We start from the raw sequence: 6,288 nt of genomic DNA, 5'->3' as shown, positions 1-6,288 counted from the left end.
AGCCATGGTCGCTGAGCCTGCGCGTCCGGAGCCTGTGCTCTGCAAAGGGAGAGGCCACAACAATGAGAGGCCCGCGTATCGCAAAACAAAACAAAAAAAACAAAAAAACCCCCATATAATACCAGTTCTTAAAAGATGTGTGTGCTTCTCACCGTTATGGCCTCTCCCATTGCGGAGAAAGCGGCTGGGCCCGTGAGCCATGGTCGCCGAGCCTGCGCGTCCGGAGCCTGTGCTCTGCAAAGGGAGAGGCCACAACAATGAGAGGCCCGCGTATCGCAAAACAAAACAAAAAAAACAAAAAAAACCCCATATAATACCAGTTCTTAAAAGATGTGTGTGCCTCTCACCGTTATGGCCTCTCCCATTGCGGAGAACAGATTCCGGACGCGCAGGCTCAGCGGCCATGGCTCACGGGCCCAGCCGCTCCGCGGCATGTGGGATCTTCCCGGACCGGGGCACGAACCCGTGTCCCCTGCATCGGCAGGCGGACTCCCAACCACTGCGCCACCAGGGAAGCCCAAAAGATGTGTTTTAAAAGAGTATGCTGTATGGAGGGAAAATGTCCTTACACCTCTTAGGGACCACAGTTTTTATATAGTGATTGGAAACTGGCGGGGGCGGGGGTGTGTGTGGCAGGGAGTGGATGATCTGAAATTGAAAGAGAGATTTTTAAAAACGTCCTTCAGGAAGCTGACATTTTAGACTTGAATATTCTATTTTAAGATTTGTTGTATAGCTACCAAAAATCTTTACCAATTTAGTTTCTTTTCATATATATACATATATGTGTATATATGAATTATATTTATAAGTGAAATCCATGTTTAAGTGACATTTCATATATAAGCAAAATCCATAAATTTCACTTCTGCAAAATTACTTTTTGCCATTTTTCCTGACTAGTACAATTCCCTACTAGTGTTCACCATCAGCTTTGGCCTTAATCCTGTGGGCATTCGATATTCCAGTGTGCCCTTTCACCAATGCCAAGGGTGTGACTGTGGTGTGGCTTCCATTTGGAAATTCCTCTCCCATTACTATGTAGTGTGTTTTACCCCTCATCTTAATTTTTCTATATTTTATTTTACAAATATTTTGATTCTTTAATCTTATTTGCACCCTGCATTTTAAATTTCCTTTTGCATACTAATGACTTTTTTTCAATATTTTCATAGCTTATATCCCAGGGTAAAAGTTCTCAAACACCAGTCTATTAACTATTGTCAAAAGAGAAAATAAGGACCATGCAATGACCATAATGTGCATGGTATGGTATAAAGAGTCGATTTGTAACCAGTACATTTGCATGATTTTATGAATTCCCAGTAAAACTTCGCAAAAATACTCTTCATTTTACCACTTACTCCTACGATGAATTAAAATTTATTGGCAAATGTGATTTTGTTTTCATACACCCAGCATATCAATATTTTGTTTTTTTTTTTTTTTTTTGCGGTACGCGGGCCTCCCACTGTTGTGGCCTCTCCCATTGCGGAGCACAGGCTCCGGACGCGCAGGCTCAGCGGCCATGGCTTACAGGCCCAGCTGCTCTGCAGCATGCGGGATCCTCCGGGCCGGGGCACGAACCTGTGTCCCCTGCATCGGCAGGCGGACTCTCAACCACTGCGCCACCAGGGAAGCCCAAAAACATATCAATTTTTGATACCAATTTATAGGCCATGTTTACTGTTAAGTTTGCCATATCTTGTTATGCCATATAAATGCTGGAAATGAATAAAGATCATCCTCTTGTTCTCCTAGCAGCTGGCTAGCCAGGGTAGCTAGAAAGAAAGCTATTCAAAATTCAGCCAAATACCAGCAGGGCAGGCATTTTCCAAGAATGTGCTAGTGGTCACAAACAGAGAATTTTCCCTGCTGTCTGCCTATAATATAAGAGCAACAGGAAAGAGAGCAGTTTCCATGGCCTGAAGCAATGGAGATGGCCCGGCCTGATTTAAACAAGAGTTTTGGCCAGGTCCGTGGAGAAAAGGCCGACTTGTAAATAGTTTCAAGCACAGCAAATATTAAATAGGGCCCGCACCAAGGTATGCGTGTGTGCCTACCGTGAACCAAGGCTGGGTGTGGTAGTTCTGGAACACGGGCTAACTGCTGGACCTTTGGGCCCTTGTCCTATTCACCACCTGAGGCCAAGGCTCCCTTTCAGGCCACTCTGAATTTGGAGCATTTGACTTTTGACTTTCTTCCTTATGTGACATTTTCACTATTCTCTTATTCACATTATGCCTTTGTCAACCGAATCTCCGACCAGCCCTCCAATTTCATCTCTCTCCCCTAGGCCCTTTCATTGTGCTTGCTCCCCGGTGGGCCTCCTCCTCCTCCTAGGTGCTCTTACCCTTCTCCAGTTTCCTCTAGGCCCTGCATCCAGACCTGCTCCTTCTGGATTACTCTTCCCATACAGATTGCATCATTTCCCATTCAGTCTTCTGTCCATGTGGGTATGACGCTGGGTCTGGCCTCCACTGTCCTGTCCATTCCTCCATCTTTCTCCTTCAGAGTCAGTTTCTCTGAACCTCCCCAAGCTCAGAGCCTAGACCCTTCGGCTCTAGAGGTGGAGGGAACCTGAGAGCTTCTTCAGCCCATGATTCTACTGCTCATCTGAGGGCACTGAGGCAAAGGCAGGGGATGAGAAAGGCAGGGGATGAGGCTGTCTGCAGAGGACAGTCCTTGCCTCTGTACTGTCGTGTATCTACTGCTCATCTGAGGGCACTGCTCATCTGCTTCTACTGCTCATCTGAGGGCACTGAGGCAAAGGCAGGGGATGAGAAAGGCAGGGGATGAGGCTGTCTGCAGAGGACAGTCCTTGCCTCTGTACTGTCGTGTATCCGTGTGTACGTGTGTGTGTGTGTGTGTGTGCACGTGTGTAACCAACGGTACATTCTAACTAGGTTTCTGTCCGTGTGGTGGTGTTTTTCTTACTTAACCCAAGAAAATGATTCCAATGGTAGAAAAATCAAGCTGGAAGAAGGGAGTGGGTATCTTAATAGGCCACCAGAAAAGATACTTTAGCGCATTTAGGTCAGTCAACATTGATTGAGTGCCTGTGGCATACTGGACACTGTTTTAAGCACCAAAGGTACGAGATAAAGTACTTCCAGGAGCTCAGTTCTAGTGGGGGCAAAGGGCACGTGCATAGATAGTTACAACACACTGTGATAAATGCAGAGTTAGAGATAGTACAGGGCGTTTTCGTGGCACAGAGGAAATGACTCTGCTTGGCATGGGGTGAGGGGATGTTCGGGGAAAGTTTCAGGGCGATGATCGTGAGATGAGTCTCAAGGATGCAAAGGAATCATGAAGGATGAAGGAAGGAAAGAGAGAGGCCAGGCCAGGCAGAAGGAACAAGACGGGATTATGAGAGACACCATGGAGAAGAGAAAGAGAGAAAAAGAGAGAAATTAAAAACAATTCAAGTTGGAAGATGCAATGAGCCAAGAAATTGTCAAACTCTGAAGCCGGGGGCTGGGTAGAGACTTGCACATGCCAGGCTGACACGCACTGCTGACAGGGAATAGCAGCCATCTGCTATGTGCCAGGCACTACGTGAGGAAATTTACACTTAGACTTCGTGAAATCATCACAACCCCATGAGGTGGGTATTATTATTATCATCTGTTTACAAGTAAAGGACTCTGAGGCCAGGAGAGGTTAATTAACTTGCCCAAGGGCTCACTGCTGGCCTGGATCCAAGGTCTGACCCAAGGGTCTGATTCAAACACTGTATCACTTAGCCATCTCTTTCCCTCTCACGTACAGGGTCGTCTGGTTGGAGCCCAGTTTGGGAGGCCCAAAGTGGGAGGGAGGCCCAGGAAGGAGTCCTTTCCAGGCAGGCAGGCAGGCAGGCAGGCAGGCAGGCAGGCAGGCAGGCAGGCAGAGTCCTTTGCAAACAGCTGCACGGAAGGCAGGATCCACAGAGGAGTCCTTTGTTGCGGCTCTGATTGTAGCTCAATGGCCGTTGGTCCTGACGGACAGTAGAGTCATCAAGGAATTACCGGCCTGGGCTTTACCCCAGAGGTTCTCATTTAACTGGGGACTGAGCATTAGTTTTTGAAAGCTCCTCAGGTGATTCTAATGGGCAGCCAGGGCTGTTGGAAACTGCTGCTTCTATGCAGGGCTTGGGGTACATCTCCTTATATATGCCCTATATTCATTTCCCTTTCTCCCTGTTCTCTGTCAATCTTACTTTCCCTCCAGTATCCCACATTTTTCTGTTCATTCAGGTTCCCTTTAAACCCACATCACAGTCATTGCCTACCACTCTGACATCCGTGCTTACTTTCCAAGTAAACCATCCAGGCACAAAGGGACCAAAGATACAAGGGCTGGACAGGACGAGAAAGCTCAGAAACCCCACGGGAAGGGATCATGTCTGTGTGTGAACTCAGTGACAGATTAGTTTCCTGTATAAGTGACGGCTAGGCTGGTGAAACGGGGTGGAAGGGGTGTGAGAGATAAGATCCAACCTGGCCAGGAGGTAAAGACTGGGAGGGTGCCATGAGCTCCTTCTTCAGAGCCCCTGTGGAAACTTCTCCCATGTTCCTACTATGCAGGGGCTGCAAACATTCCCTATACCCCTCCTGTTTCTTCCATCATTCACAGGACTACAGATTCGAGATTAGATCATGACTCGGATGCTAACCTGAGAGAAAACCTATGCATTCATTTGATTTTTTTTTTTTTTCAGATGTCAGAAAAAAACCCCACAAAAACCTATGCATTCATTTGATTATTTATTTATTTATTTATTTTTATTTTAGATGTCAGAAAAGTTAAGCCAGGTAAGAAAATAGATGAGTGAGTTGGCGGGGGGAGGGACTGTGCCCCAGAGTCAGGGACAGGATGACCACAGCACTTCCCAAGCAGGGAAAAACATAGAAATGGATAGGATGCTAAGGGCAGAAAGAAGCAGCAGGGTGCTGTTAGTGAGGTAATGAACACCATAATCCAGAGGACCCGGGCTGTCATAGACAGGCAGATGCCAGCAAATCCAACCTGCTCTCACCTTCTCTCACTGCTCCTAGCTCGTGCTGAGCACTACACACATCTACCTTCCTCACAGACTCTTTACTTTGCCCTGCTTTTCCCCTGCCTAGAATGATCTTCCCTAGATCTCCCAGTGAGTTACTCCTTTACCTTCTTCATGTCATTATTCAAATGCCACCTTCTCCGTGAAGACTCCCCTGGACACCTTATTTATCACTGGAGCCAACACTGTATCCCCCTTCTCTGCTTTGTTTTTCCCGGTATCACTCTTTATACCATGAAGGCAGAGATATTTGTTCTTTGCTTTATTTCTACCATCTAGAATAGAGACTGACATAGTAGGTACTCAATGCATATTGGTTGAATGAATGAATGAATGAATCCTGCCCTGCATTACGTCTGTTAGAGGAGCTGTCTGTCTAGCTCATTAGACTATAAATCTCTAAGGACAGGAACTGAACTGTATCCCCCTCGTATCTCTCACAGCACCTCCTACACAAAAGTTCACACGTATTGCTATAATGAACTGAATTGGACCTTGAAATCCTTCAGCTTCTCCTGAAGGAGTCAGTTCGTTTGGTTGGTGGCTACTGTGATGTGCTGCCTTTATTTTATGGTTTTGGCACTTGAAAATACAATTCAAGGAATTTATGGCAATTTAAAAGCTTTGTTTAGGTCAAGGGGAGGTCACTGTAGACAATTCCTCATTTCATTTGCATAACCCAAGCACTTCCAATCATTCTGGACACCTTCAGGGAGGAAGGCGTAGTGACGTTTTTCATATTGGGCTTAAAATCTTTCTTCAGTTTGGTTCTTTTAACTATAATAGTTATAAAATGGTATTTATGTAGTGCCAAAAGTCCTGGTGTTTTTATGAAGAATTACTTTTGGAGAGAACCTCATTCTTTAATATTTTGCCTTCTTAATCTCATTCATTCAGAAAACGTAATGTATTCTGCTGAGGAACTATTACCAAAGTATTTTTTCTTCTAAATCTGTATGTGGATATGACAGTATAATGCATCATAGCAATCTTATTCCAATGACTTTTTGGATAATCTTATTTCAATGACTTTTTGGATAACGGCAGTATCCAAAGTAGAAACCTGAAAATTATCTCTTCTTGAATAGGTTATCTGGAAAAGATATTTTCTCCCTTAATGAAAACAATTCCCATTTCTCTGTTTCTTCTCACATATCCCATTTACAGTTTCAAAGTACAAAAGTTGGGCTTCCCTGGTGGCGCAGTGGTTGAGAGTCCGCCTGCCGATGCAGGGGACACGGGTT

The 6,288-nt window shown here is 45.5% G+C and overlaps 1 protein-coding gene across 9 annotated transcripts in view; it reads right to left on the bottom strand.

Annotated features, from left to right (window-relative positions):
• HS3ST5 (heparan sulfate-glucosamine 3-sulfotransferase 5) overlaps positions 1 to 6,288 on the bottom strand; it is a 358,640-nt gene that overhangs the window by 131,789 nt on the left and 220,563 nt on the right. The window contains exon 1 of one of the 9 annotated variants that reach the window (XM_028494528.2): positions 3,773 to 3,806. The exons of the other annotated variants lie outside the window; for them this stretch is intronic. The gene's annotated coding sequence lies outside the window, so the exon portion shown is untranslated. Of the gene's footprint in view, positions 1 to 3,772; positions 3,807 to 6,288 lie in introns of those variants that run through there. 9 annotated transcript variants of the gene reach the window in all.

This window comes from Physeter macrocephalus, chromosome 10, assembly GCF_002837175.3.
Source record: "Physeter macrocephalus isolate SW-GA chromosome 10, ASM283717v5, whole genome shotgun sequence".
In the NCBI taxonomy this organism is placed as follows: domain Eukaryota; kingdom Metazoa; phylum Chordata; class Mammalia; order Artiodactyla; family Physeteridae; genus Physeter; species Physeter macrocephalus.
This window is presented reverse-complemented; position numbering and strand designations above follow the sequence as displayed.